Raw genomic sequence first — 14,702 nt, 5'->3', positions numbered from 1 at the left:
TATACAATAAAACTCTGAACATCCAAGACCATTTAAGGTGCTTCAAGACCATTGAGTTGGAGATTGACCTTTAAAATACCTGCATGACTGTTTCCAATAGTGTGAGTTTCTTGTTGTGACTTTTAACCACTTAATCAGCTCATGACACAGTTGTAGCCACACTATGAAATAGTGTCTTAGTGATCAGACCCGTCCTGTGCTCCAAACATTTCCTGGAGGGTACTATGAAGAAATCAAATGAATGAATCATTTTTATTCTGTGTTTATTGCAACTTACATTAGGTAAAGAGACAACATTTGGAAAATTTGTCATTGTGCTACCAATCACCAATATTGAGTTTTCAAGAAAATAAAGGAAAAAAAGATTTAAATTTGAAAAGGAAATTATACACAGGAATACGAATTTGCAAATAGTTTGCATTACAGATCCATTTGCTCCCTCACTGACTCAGTCATCTATCCATTCATCCCAGATCTTATTGAATATTTAAATTAAAACTGTTTTTCTAATTTTGTTTTGTTTCTTAGAATTTAGAATTAAGAGGTATCTAATCTTACACTGATTGATTGACATGACTTACATTTATTTCAATCTGCTAGAACAATGGGAATCAAAATCATCAGGAATCATTATGAGTCACTGGGTTCACTTATTTGAGCAAGAAAAATAACTTTGATAAATCATCCACTACATTCTACTTGTGAATATATTACAAAGTTAAAAGAGTTTCATAATGAATTTTGTTTGTATCTCACCTAGTTCCAAAAAAGAATATGAAGAGAGGTTTGCTTATCTATTCAAGTAAAACTCATTCAGAGCTTTAAAAGAGAATGTTGATTTTGGTTTTGGTTGCTTGATGCCTTCTTTTTGAAGACTTGACATGCTGCGAAGAAACGCTTTCTATGTTTAATTGGTTTTTTTGTTGTTTCTTTTTCTTTCTTTCTTTCTTTTTTTTTTTCTTTTCTTTTGTCAAGGACCTATTCCTAGCCAGTATGTCATTATTTTTCAAAAGTACAAGAATACAATGTAAATTAACGGATTTCTTTAAACTAACAACGAACCTTCACCATGTGCTTTACTGCGTTTTCCGTAACAGCGTTTAATGGAAAGTGGATATTGTGTCTCAAAAATTCCTCACAGTTGTACCACCATTTCTTTTATGTTTAAAAAATATATTCAAAGTAATGCTATTTGTACAAATGTAGGTGAAGCAGTCGAAAACTGAATCAGAGGGGCACCTGTGTGGCTCAGTGGTTGAGTGTTTGCCTTTGGCTTGGGTCATGATCCCAGAGTCCCAGGATCAAGTTTTGCATCAGGCTTCCCCAGGGGGCTTGCTTCTCCTTCTACTTATGTCTCTGCTTTTCTCTGTGTGTCTCTCATGAATCAATAAATAAAGTCTTTAAAAAAATAAAAATGAAACTGAATGAGAATTTTGAGATTGAAAGTAGGATTCTCTGCTTATAAAGTCAGGGGGTCAGACAAAAGAGCAATTACCTTTAAATTCTCTCAGTCAAGGGTCAAGTATCAATATTCCTAGAATCATTGTAAAATCTAGAATCCATAGTCTCTTTAATTTAGCTTTAAGTTGGCATCCTGCTGAATCTGGAAGCCCAGAGGTAGAAACTGGCTCAAAGACGAAGGGTGTGTATATGCTAGCACATTCTTCACCATCATCAGTGCTGTCATCACCATCACTTTATTTACATGCTGCAGGCACATGTCTGATTTCTACGACCTAAATTTTAACTTATGATGGTCTTATTCCTGGATATTTGGAAGGGGATAGAGGGAATAAAGCTTAGTTCTGTACAGAAAGACTCTTGGGTCAGCTCTCTTAGACTGCAACCTTGCTCCAGCACTTGTTAGCTGTTTGATTCACTTTTTAGTGCTTTAATTTCTCCTTGCATAAAATTAGTATAATCATCCTGGCTTCAGTTTCATGTAGTGAGGGCTAAAGGTGATACTACTTAAAAGTGCCTCAAACATTATCTGGCGCACAGAAATGCTCAAGAAATGCCAGCTAGCCATTGCTGTTGTTGGGTCCATGAAATTTGCATTTACAAGCATCCTGGACAGTGGATTTTACCTAGAGAAGGACATTATCTAGTATAAAGTCAATAGTTAAAAAAAAAAAAAAAGAAAAGAAAAAAAACCTGCTTTTATGATCTGGCTCCTAAAAGGATTTGAGTTGCAATCACTGCTAACGTTGATGTTGTACAGCTTTTAAACTGTGATCTCGATCTCAACCCCTGAGGTCTTTCAAATTGGATTTTCCTTTCCTTTCTTTCTTTTTTTTTCCTTGTCATTTGCAACTGAATCATGTTCCAAGAAATACAAAACAATTAAGGAGTGAACTGCATGAAAACTGAATGTTGTAATCATATAAAACTTGGAAGCTAAAAAAAAAATAAAATAAAAAAAAATAAAAAATAAAACTTGAAAGCTAAGATATTTAATAATATGGACACATAGGGGCAACTGGGTGGCTCAGTGGTTGAGCGTCTGCCTTCGGTTCAGGTTGTGATCCAGGGGTCCTGGGATTGAGTCCCACATGAAGCTCCTTGCAGCTTGCCTCTCTCTCTGCCTGTTTCTCTCTCGAAAGAAAGAAAGAAAGAAAGAAAGAAAGAAAGAAAGAAAGAAAGAAAGAAAATCTTAAAAAATAATATGGACACATATTCAGTGTTGAACTTGTCATTAAGTATAAATGGTTCATATTTCTAACTAAAGTTAGTGTTACTTTGTACTTTTCTTCCAGAAGTAAAGGAGGCTGTAAGCTTCCAAACTTTCTGTTCCCTTCACAGTCCTCTTCCCCCACTCTCCCCCGTCTTCCTCCCCAGGAAATAGCCTTGATCAAAGCCCAAGAGGAATGCATCCTTAGTAGTTCATGATCAGATATTTTTTGGTAAACAGGAGAGTACACGTGGAAAAGTGAAGAGAGGAGGGGCTAACACTGGAATAGAAGATGCTAACATGCATGACTCAGAGGAAATGGACTGTACTTTCAACTGCTGCTCTGTCTAGAGAAGGAAACGGGACACATCAAATTCCCCCTGAGACATCCTGAACTCCAGTTTATAAACAACTATGTAAAGCATGTAACGGGGCTGTGGCAGTTATCAGGAACTTATACAGATGGGACATCACATAATAAAAGAAGGGGCCTCAGAATAGCCCAGGGCCTGGTTCCAGATGGAGATGGATTTCACAGTGAAGAAAGCAGTGAACCTCCTCTCTTGACCGAGAACTTGCAATTCTGGAACCCGCTGTTGATAAAAATAGAAGACAAGAAGAAATAGCCAAATAGCCACTGAAAATCGCTAATTTTCCTAATGTGAGGATATTAAAAGAAGCACGAGCTTTGGAATCCTAATGTACTTTGAGTTCTGGATCTGCCAAGCCAGTTCCAAATTAGATAATCTTTGGTAAATTACTTCATATCTCAGCCTCACTCTTGTTATCTGGAAAACGAGATTATTTATACCAACTTCTTAGAGTTGAGATAAAGATTTGGTGAAAGATTCCAAACCCAGAGTAGTACACATTTGGTTTTTATTCTCATCTACAGCCTCCAGCTCCTCCTCTGCAAAAACTGTCTCAGTGAATCTGGAGCAAAATGTGCTAAACACCCAAGTCCCTCTGTGGAAGTAATGGAGATCTTCCCACTTTGTGGAAATAGGAAGAAAGGTTTTCAGGCATGGTTTTACTAATGAATGTGAAGGGTGGCAAAATACACTACCCCAGGGTACACCACTTTGACATAAGCATTAGTTTTCAGCTGAAGGCAATTGAATGAAAGCAGCTACAAGAAAAAGTCCCTGCTCTCTCTTATATGGCCAAATTTGTAAAGGTTTCCCCACCCTCTGCTCTCTACCAGAAAGGACAGATGTTAACCACTGGGGACAATTCTTAGATCCTCATCAGTCAGGACACTAACAAGAGAAATCTATGGAACAAACCTTGCTAAAAAGTAGCCTTTACCTACTCACTTAGTTTCCCCGTGTTGGCCACCCCTTAGAACTCAAAGTCCTCCTTTGTCTTGCCAGTTCTCTATAAATAGCCTTAAAATGCTATGTAAGCTCAAAGTCTAATTATTCTCTTGAGTGGCTGTCTCTGAGTATTTCCAAGTCTATGTACTGTGCACACATTAATAAACTTGTTTCTCTTGTTAATCTGTCTTTTGTCCAACTAATTTATGGGGTCCCTGCTAATGAGCCTAAAACACCTTCTCTACAGGTGAAATTGAAGTTAAAAGCTATAGACAAGGCCGCTCTTACCCAGTCCTTTAATTTGGTCCCAATTGTCCATGGAGCACATCACAGACATGCAATGGGCCCAGTCCTTTAATTTGGTCCTAACTGTCCATGGAGCACATCACAGACATGCAATGGGGTGCAAGAAAGAATTTCTCATTCTCGTATCTGTATGCAGCCAGACCTCCTACTCACCTATTGCATTACAATTAATGATGATGAGAATAACAGTGAACATTTATTGAACTAAAGTATAAACACTTTCTTTATACGAAATCTCACTGAATCATTACAGTTGCTTTTTGATGGGGCTTTATAATAGAACTCAAGGGATTTGCCCCTTGGGGTACATCAAATTAAACATAACCCAAGAAAACATTGAAACTAATATTTTTTCTTACTTATTACAAGTAAGGAGACAGAAAGCTCTCAAAGCATTGTTTCTCTATGGGGCTAGTACAGAAAGCTTTCGTTCCTTGTATTAGGGGGCAGGGACCTTACACGAGCAAGCCAGGTTGAATTGTGTATGCCTAGCCTGTCAGTGTGCTAGTGCGTACACCGTATGCTCAAAAAAAAAAAAAAAAAAAAAAAAAACAGCAGGAAACTCTGCCCACAGGAGGTGTTACATTGAGCTAAAGGTAACTTGAGGACAACTCAGGTTGTCAGCTCTGGTTTGGCTCCAAACTGGCTCACTAAAGGGCTTCCAGGGGGAGACACATCTGGCAAGGGGCTTTCAGGTGAAACATCTAGTTGGGTTGTCTCCTTGGCTCCAAGTGTTGTTTCTGCAAAACAAAACACATTCCTTCCACACTTTTGTCCGTTCCCCCTCGTCTCTTCTGCCTATAGGTCTCAGCCTTCTTATGTCAATAACTTCCCACGGCAGCCCAGCTAACAGATTCTCTTTTTCATCTCCTTTCTTCCAATGAGCAGAGACTCAGAGAGGTTAAGCAACCTACTTGAAGCCACACAGTAGTTAGTGGGAACTTGCTCAGGACTACCTAGCAGCTCATGAGTGCTAAAGCCATGATTTAGATGCTTGTCTATCTGATTCTATGTTCTCTGTTCTTGTCCTCATCTTTCCAGCCTCTCTGACCCCTGGGCATTGTGCTTTGATGATCTGCACAACCCTGCAGCCCCTAACTACCCCCCACCCCACTCGATCTAATAACACAGTTGGAAATGTTTCCCAACTTGTAGCACTCAGCTTCTCTCTTGAACATTACTCCAGGCTTACTTTCTGGTTCCAAGTCCCCACCCATGACTATGGATAAAAGATGTTTTCCAAATCCTGCCCGAGCCTTGTGAAGCCTGTTCTTCTAGTGTAGATATGTCTACATAAAACAGTAAACCAGGAGTGTTTGCCACCTGCTTTTATCACCAACCATACCAGCATTAGGGAAATTACCAGGTGCCTATATTTTTCATCTGTAAAATGAAAATCTGCAGTATGCTTACAAGTTATATAGCTTTTCTGGAAAGGAGAAAATTGAACTTTTCAAATTCTCGGTGGCAAACTGTGCTGTAAAGTATCATTACTGATTTTTTGATAAGCACTTTCTGGTCTTTGTGATTCAAAGTCGATGGTTTTGACTATCATCACTATCAATGTGAACAGCAGGAGCACAAAGAGAGCCCAGACTTGAGGTAGCCCCTTCCATCACCTGAGGGGCTGAGGTAAAACTATTCTTTGGAAGAGGATTCTTAGGAATTATCTCCCTTCCTTTTCTGTAAGACTTAGGAATATGTAAGGATCCAGTGCCAGAGGCCCTAAATGCTGGTACACTAATTTCCCAAATCAGAAAGCAAACACTGGCTCAGAAAGAGCCCTCTTGTTGGCTAGCATTTTGAGTCCAGAGGCTAGATGCCTGACAAAATGTGAGCATTTATGTTGTGGTGGCTGGAAGGATGACATGAGCTAAGATGATAGTGCAGGAGTTGCTTATCTCTAGACCAAGAAAATGTGAACTCCATCAGATCTCTGCATTTTAATGATCCTTCTTTGGGCATTCTCACCGCTAACACTTAATTTAGCCATGTTACATGATAAGTATTATATCCTCAACTGGACTTTTTGCCTTCAAACACATTATGCCCACCGCAATGTTCCTTAAAAAATTTCCTTTTTCCTAAATCATTTGTGCATTCATTCTTCCACTCACCAAAGCATCCAACCATATGTTTATCAAACAGACATTTATTGAGAGCCTATCAAGTGACAGGTGTTGGGAGTTTTAAACTAAATGACATAGTTTCTACAAGAAGGAATTAAGAATTTCTGGAAGGCAAGTGACTACTGCATAATGTAATAAGAGCTGAGATAGTAGCACATAGAAATCATTATGCGAAAAAAGATTTGGACAAAGTATTTACACAGGACAGATATCAATAATACGTGTCAGATGAAAACGTATAACTGACAGGCATATAGATAGGCATGAATGAATACATGAATGACAAGCAAATACTTCTGTTATGAGAAGGGTAGTACCAATGAAAGGAGAATCTTAAGAACCATATAAGGAAGTAGATCATGAGGAGACGCACATCAAATTAACTATAATAAAAGACAACTTGAGATAAGAGCAATGAGAAATGTATAAATAAACAGCGAGCTGATTTCATAGCATCAAGAGGATTATTGGTCAGGAGCATCCATCTTAGAAGGAAAAGTACATGTGTTGGAATCTCAAGGGTGCTGGGCAGAGCTTTTGTAAAGGCACAAAGTCAGGAAAAAACACCATTGGAAATGGAGGTAAAATAAAGGAGAAAGAGAAGAAAGTGGGAACTATGGCATAGGTTCAACTTGACAGGAGTGCCAGGATGGAAGCAAAAACTGGAAAGGTAGGTTTGTACTAAATGAGAGTTGTTTTCTCTTAAGGGTTTGAACTATTTGATGGGCAACAGAGAGTTGCTAAAGTGCTTCTGGCCAAGGACTACTACGATTCCCTGACGTTCAAATATGCACTTAATACTACCTTTATTTTCCATTTTATACTGAAAAAATATCAAATGTTTTCCATTTCTGAAACAGTTGTATTTTCTCTATCATATTTAGGTGTGATTGATTTGAAACCATCTGCAATTTGTTTCTTATTCTATTTTGTTTTCTCACCCAACAGCTATTTATTCTGTTTCTGTTGTCGTTATTAACCTTGGCAGTGAACATTTATCTAAAACACCTTCAGAATAGAAATGATTCAGATTAGCAATAATTTGAAGCCCGAGATCTGAATAATGTCTTTGTGTCTATTACAGAAACACTCATACCTCAGTTTTATCCAGCTCATATCTATCTACCAAACTCAAGAATACTTACATTCTGAAAAACCTAAAGTTACAAAGGTTAATATTTTCTTCTGCTGTTATTTTTCTCACACCATCCATTCTGCTGAGCCTAGATCAGAAACATGTTATTGGTGTAAAGCGTCTAATGACATTTATGTTCATAAAGGTTGCTTGACTGTCCTCTCATGAATAGATGGTCTTTTGATAAAAGTATTAGATTTAAGATCTCAGCATTGCATTTCCCACACATATTTTTAAGTGCAGTCACTATTTTCCTTAATGGTCAAATGCACCTTCAAATATATAAGGTTTGAGTGCTTTGGGTGAATACTTTCAACTCAGCCAACTTTCCCAGGGATGACAAAGAAGAAACTATTACATGGTTGGTTTGCCAAACAAGAAGCCACCTCTTTGTAAACATTTTAAAGTACATCTGACCCTTGAACTACACAGGTTTGAACTGTACAGGTCCACTCCTACATAGATTTTTTTTTTACAGTACTGTAAAAGTATTTTCTTTTCCTTCTCATTTTCTTAACATTTTTCTTTTCTCTAGCTTCCTTTATTGGAAGAATACAGTATATAATACAGACGACAGCAAACTATGTGTTAATGAGCTGTTTCTGTTATCAGTAAAGTTTTTGGTCAACAGTAGGCTATTAGTAGTTAGGTTTTTAGGTAGCCAAAAGTTATATGTGGATTTTCAACTGCATGAGGAAGAGGGTGGGGACAAAGGCTCTTAACTCCCGTACTGTTGAAGCGTCACCTGTACTCTAGCCCACAATCTCCATGGGATGCTGCACTGCAATGCAGTTATCATGTATCCTTCCAAATTTTTAGCCATTCAAGCAGTTGTGTTTTCCTCATATTGCAAATCTCCCTCCTAGCCTTGTCTTCAAAAGAAAAAGCAAAGCTAGAGGGAAAATGAGGAGGAAATTCCCGAGGCTTGGGAGCTCAAGTTTCTTGTTTTAGTGTTTCCAGGACCACTGCCAGAGTACAAAGGCAGAGTACTTAGGATAAGAGCACAGCAAGTCCGTGCTGGCTAGCTCAAGATACTGAGGGAAGGCAAGTTACACAGCCTGCCCTTGAGCTATGAAAGGCAGCTTTATCCTTGGGTTGAGAAAAATCTCCTTTTTACCCTTCAATATCTCTAAGCCTTACAACTAGGGATAAGGAGGGACAAAACTGGGATCCTGACCCCATGGTTCCTGGTATTTACCCAGGAAAATAAAAGATTAGAAGAGGAAGAGGGAGGGGAGAGAAGGAAAGAAGAAAAATATACAAAGGGGGGAGGGAGAGAGGAAGGGGTTCCAGTTCAATCATACCTCAGATGAACAAACAATATGACATCTTACCTTCAGCCAAGTTACCCTAAAGTGGAATGGGAAGTAGATTCATTGTCTAGTCTCTTATATCTGTTTTGTCCTTCTTCTACTTTCTATACCCACACTATCCTATCCTTGTTTTATTTTGCTTAGAATTTTTTTTGCCTGTCTTTTATTCTTTTCATCAGGACCCTAGCCAAGCATTATTCTGCATGCTAGAGACTCCACAAAATTGGACATATTCATTGCCTTTCAAGAGCTCAAAGGATGGTAATGACAAAAGATGGTGGTGATCAAAATCAAGCCTAGCTAGGTTATCCATTCTATATTCAGAAGCATTTCACAGCTTGGAGAATATTCACTATTCCTAAAAAGTTTTGTTAAGAACTTCCCCCCAATGAATGCAGCTGTATCAAAACCCAAACACATGATGGAAATCTGTGGCTCCATGGGGAGCTTCAAAGAGTGGAAATGCATCTGTGTAGGAATTCCTATTAAATGAAGACACATAGAGCTACATTTTACCCGTCAGGGAATTTGTAAGTCTACGTATGCAAAGTCAAATCTGTTACTAGCTTGTAAACACAGAGCCTACTGGGAGCATTCACAATCTGACATATTCCCAGGTCTGCAACATTTGATCTGAGACAGTAAAAATGCAAGTAATTCCCCAAAGACTCCCTACACAAGGAGGCTTGGAGTCATTGCTGGTAACTGGCAGAGATTCTGAAATAAAGCACACACATTTTTTAACTCTCAAACCCTTCTGCTAGGCTGAGCTGAAATGTCATTTCAAACTGGTCAGCATAAGGTTATAGAAAGAAGGACAGATTTGGATTCGGAAAGATGTGAGTTTGGATCCCGGCTCTATTGATGTCAGTATGAGTCTGTAAGGTGCAAAAGCTTTCACTGGATTAGTGATACTAGCTGACGTTGATATGACCAATGGAAAGAATTATGAGTCTTATTAAAATGACTAGAATTTAAGCAGCTTTCAAAAGAAAAGATATGGTTAATTATAATGACATTAGCATTGATTGAACAATACATAAGAACGAAGCTCAAATTTGTGGTGTAAGCTTATTCTTCTAGTGACATCCAAAATTATTTGTGATTAAGCAAGGCATGTCTAATACTGTGCATGAATGAAACAAGCCCAAAGGAAAAATAGCTAAAATATATGAAGCACAGTGTATGGCGGATCCTGTTCTCAACCATTTACATGCATTAAGTCAACCATTTATATTAAGTTCAATTATAATTCAAATATTATCTTCACTTTACAGTTGTAGTAACTAAGGCCCAGTGAGATTTAAGTAATTTGTTCAAGGTGACACAGATAGTGGTATATCTAAGTAGACTTCAGAAGTCTGCTGGAGCCTCTGCATTTTAGTTGTGGGACTATGCTCCCTCTGCCTTTCCTAAATAGTCAACCATCTTTGTTAGATATGGAAGGAGCCCTGTACGGTGTCAATATAACTAAAAATCTTGTCTTAGGGTTTTAAGTTGAAAAGAAAAAAAGGACAAAATAATTTGATAATAATTCTAGTCTCTGTGTGGTTAATTATTAAAATGCTGGAGCATTGTCTCTAGGTGTTTCAGCCTATACAGTTGAGAGAGAATAAGAAGAGAGTGAGTTAATTTAGAATGGCCAAGATTGATCGTTGATTTGTCCATCCATCCATCCATCCATCCATCCACCCATCCACGCTTTCTGGTTGTAGTAAAGTGACACAGAGCAGACCTTTAGAATTAGGTAGACCTCAATTCTAGTTCCAGTTTTATCACTTACTAATTGGGTGAACATGGAGGAGTAAGGTAACCTGACTGAGTCTCCTAAAGTATAAGTTTTTAAAGTATCATTTAATGGGGATGTTAAGAGAATTGAATGACATGATATTTATAGGCTTTGAAGCATAGTATCCAGGGCAGAATTAAATGAGATAAATGAAGTCCATCAATATTAACTTTCAGGCTTTTATGTGTCACAAAATAAGTTATGTTCTGAAGATATCAAGATGAATAAGATGCAATTCTTGCCCTCTAGGTAATGCAGTGTCTAACAGGAACATAGTAATAAGTTAATGATGAATGTGGAATGGTTAATTCTACTAGGAATAGAGAAATCAGAAATAGAAAAATAATTATATATATATTTATATGTAAATTTTCTGATGTATCAAGCTCTAAGATAAGCACATAGGCCCTCTACTTGTTATCTCATTTAATTCTCATAATGCCTCTAGGAAGAACTATTATTAACTCCACTTTAACAAGGAAAAAAGTAAGACTTTGTGAAATAATGGTATGTACCAAGAATCATATACATAAAAAGGGAAGAGCTAAGACCTTAATCCAAGTTATTCCTAATGTAAAAAATGAACAAAGCAGCCTTTAAATTGAGTCTTAAAACATGACGAGGCATTCTTGAGCAGGTGGGTAGTGAGGATATTCAGCACATAGGAAGCAGTAAAAATATAATGACAGAAAAAAAAATCAAACCATGTGACACATTTAGGGAATTTAGAGTGATTGAGTATTCATTCCAGGGCTAGCTATTGAAGGTCCATTACATGCCAGGAATTTTTTTAGGTACTGGAGGCTGTAAAACATAGACTAGAATTCCTGTCTGTGTGGACCTTATGTATTCTCTTGAAAAGAGACATCGAAGCAAAACACACACACACACACACACACACACACACACTCCAGTAAATTAAGAAGCCCTGAATAAAGTGAAACATAAAAATGTAAAGAATAAAATCTATGTTCTTAGTGCTATTGAGAAAAATGAAGCAAGGAAGAGTCAGAGTATATTGTGAGCAGAGAAATTTTCTGATTTTAAACATAAATCAGGGGAGAGTTAGGTAAACAGAAGATAAAAGAACCAAGCTCTGAATGGCATGGGAGTGAGTCACTGGGATACCTAAGGGGACAGTCTTCCAGATGGAGGAGATAAACATCTTCAAAGGCCCAAGAAGAAAGGGTAACAGGCATGACTGAAGAATACATAGGAGTCACTGGATTTAGCAACTTGGAAGCCCCTGGTAAACTTGGCAGGAACATTTCAAGGAAATTGGTTCTAGCAAAGCCCAGGTCAGAGAAAGTTCAAGAAAGAAATGGGGAGAACAACTGGACATTGTACTTAGGTAACTCTTTGGAGGACAAAACAAAATAAGCAGTGAAGTAAGGGTCAGAAGAACTTTCCTAGGGGCACCTGGGTGTCTCAGTTGGTTAAGTGTCTGTTGGTTTCAGCTCAGGTCCTGATCTCAGGGTCATGAGATCAAGCCCCACACCAGGGTCCCCTCTTAGTGCAGAATCTGCTTAAGACTCTCTCTCCCTTTGGGGCGCCCAGGTGGCTCAGGGGTTGAGCATCTGCCTTTGGCTCAGGTCGTGATCCTGAAGTCCTGGGATCGAGTCCCGCATCGGGCTCCATCCATGGAACCTGCTTCTCCCTCTGCCTGTGTCTCTGCCTTTCCTTCTCTCTCATGAATAAATAAATAAAATAAAAAAGACTCTCTGCCCTCTTCCGCTCCCCCTTCAAATAGATAATCTTAAAAGAAAAAAAAAGGAAAACTTTTCCAATTTAACATAGAGAAGGAAAAACGAAAAACACTTGATGACTCAGGAGAAAAATGGGAGAATTCAGAACAAAATCTTTAGTACTGGGAGGAGCAGGAATCTTGTTCACAAGCATGGCTGGAGCAGAAAATGTGTGCTTTGGGTACTGGAGTGGGAAATGACAGAGGTCAAGCAGGGCAGTGCACCCTCAGCTGCAATTACAGTTTAGTAGGGACCAGGTCATGAAGGATCTTCCATGCCATGCTCAGATGTCTGGACTGCCCTTTTGGAAATGGAGGTCTTTTAAAGGATGTTAGCCTCAGGAATGAAATGTTTTAATGAGCTTCACCAGGAAGGTGGGGCTTGTGCTGAGCCTTGAGGTATTTTGGGGATTTGAATAAATGAGAGGGTAAAAGAGAGAACATTCTAGGCAGGAAGGTCAATAATAATGATAACCTGGAATGAGGATGAATTTGCTATATAGGAAATCCGTAAATAACCTGTCCTTGTGGGAAAAGACCGGAAAATAGGGAATTATATCTGGAAGGCTTTGGAACTTACTAGGTCTTGACTTTACCACAGACTAGCTCTGTAACCTTGGGCATGGTACCTAATTTGTCTTTATCTAATCACTCTCTATAAAAAATGGGATAATGAAAATACTTCCCTCATGAGGATAATTAAATTAAATAATATGGATAAAGTATTACTCTTGTGCCTGGCACACAGTAAATCCTCACGGAACGTTAGCTGTTATTATATGTAGTACCCTGGGAGCTGAGGGAGTCTGTGAGAGATCGGCCCCAGGTTCAAGGACTGTGATAGAAGGAAACATGATTGAATGCACTATAATTTCAGAAGGCTGATTACATTACATAAATCTAAATATTGATCCTTAATATCCAAATTCGTAATGTAAAAGGCCAAAGCTTATAACAGGATTCATCTAGGCTAACCCTTGAGACAATACAGAGGTCAAAGTAGCTCTAAAAATTTAATAATTAGGAAGTCCGAGCTCTGGAAATGGAAGGATAGTTGTTAAGTAGCTCTTACAACTTGAAAAAAAAAAAAAAAAGGTGTGTCATTTAAAATAAACACAATGCCTATCTCTCTACTGCTGCCAAAGTCTCCTATACTATGAGTTCAAATGGGCTACGAGCAAAATTCAGCGCTTCAGAAAAATGGTTGCTGGTCATTTCTCTGTAATGAGAGTAATTTGAATGTGACAGCTGGCCTTGGCACATTGAAGAATTCAGAAAGGATACGGCATTGTACTGTAGCCCACTTGAGAAAGGGTCTTTACATTTACCAGAAACCCAAATTATAAATGGAATCTTATCTCACCTATCACAGGAACAGACTGCTACCTATGTATTCCTTAATTTCATCTTAAAATTATTTTCCTTCAGAGTTAATACATGCTTAATGAATCAGATTATTTTTTCTATTTTTTTCTAGTTTTCCAGTTCAGTAGCAATAGGAATTGCTTCTCTCTGAGAAAGAGCTTCAGTTCTCACTCCATTTCTGTTTTATGTATTAAAGATCACAGCAGGTAGGTTTTTAAAATGTAATCATAAATTTCTACTCTGTTTGGGGCTATACAGCTAATATCTGCAACCAGAAGCAGGAAAAGATGCCGATTTGATTTTTGTGATAACAGATTTACCTCTTGCCATTGAGAACTCTCATCAAAGATGTTGAACGGTCTAAGTAAATTCATAAAATGTCATCCCTTGATCAAGCAAAATGACAAGGAATACAAACCAAAAAATCACAAGAGGCTACGATAGGAACAAGTAGGTAGTAGTTATCCAGGCAGAGGCTTTGTGTTCAGTTCTTAAAATCCTGGACATCACAAAATGTTAAGGAGTGAATACAACGGTGCTAATCAAGTCTGCAAAAGAAGTTTTATTCCCAGGATGCTAAATGCAAGAGGAACTCAACTTCTGAAAATGTACTTCATATGATCATGTTAATAGGATTCCATTTGAGTGAACGTAAGCCTACCAGATTACTGAGCAGAAAACAGAAAACAAAATTTAAATATAATTTCTCCATTAATTGGTCTTAATGGGTTGAATAAAATGGCTCATTGAACAGATTATATTGAAGAGTCATAGTTACAAATAAGTCCATGAGAATATCCTTCCAACACAAAGATGTGATACAAGAATTTTTGGTGACATTATAGAAAGTAGTAGAGCTGGAAAGAGTAGCCAGTTGAATACAACTTGCAATGAAAAGGATCCCCAGGGGAGGGGCACCCAGGGGCTCAGTGAC

General features: G+C 38.1%; 1 protein-coding gene across 1 annotated transcript in view; it reads right to left on the bottom strand.

Moving 5' to 3' along the window:
* KCNIP4 (potassium voltage-gated channel interacting protein 4) overlaps nt 1-14,702 on the bottom strand; it is a 1,134,091-nt gene that overhangs the window by 571,779 nt on the left and 547,610 nt on the right.

Source organism: Canis lupus, chromosome 3 (assembly GCF_003254725.2).
Source record: "Canis lupus dingo isolate Sandy chromosome 3, ASM325472v2, whole genome shotgun sequence".
Lineage (NCBI taxonomy): Eukaryota > Metazoa > Chordata > Mammalia > Carnivora > Canidae > Canis > Canis lupus.
Note: the sequence above shows the minus strand (reverse complement) of the source record. Positions and strands in the feature narration are given on the sequence as shown.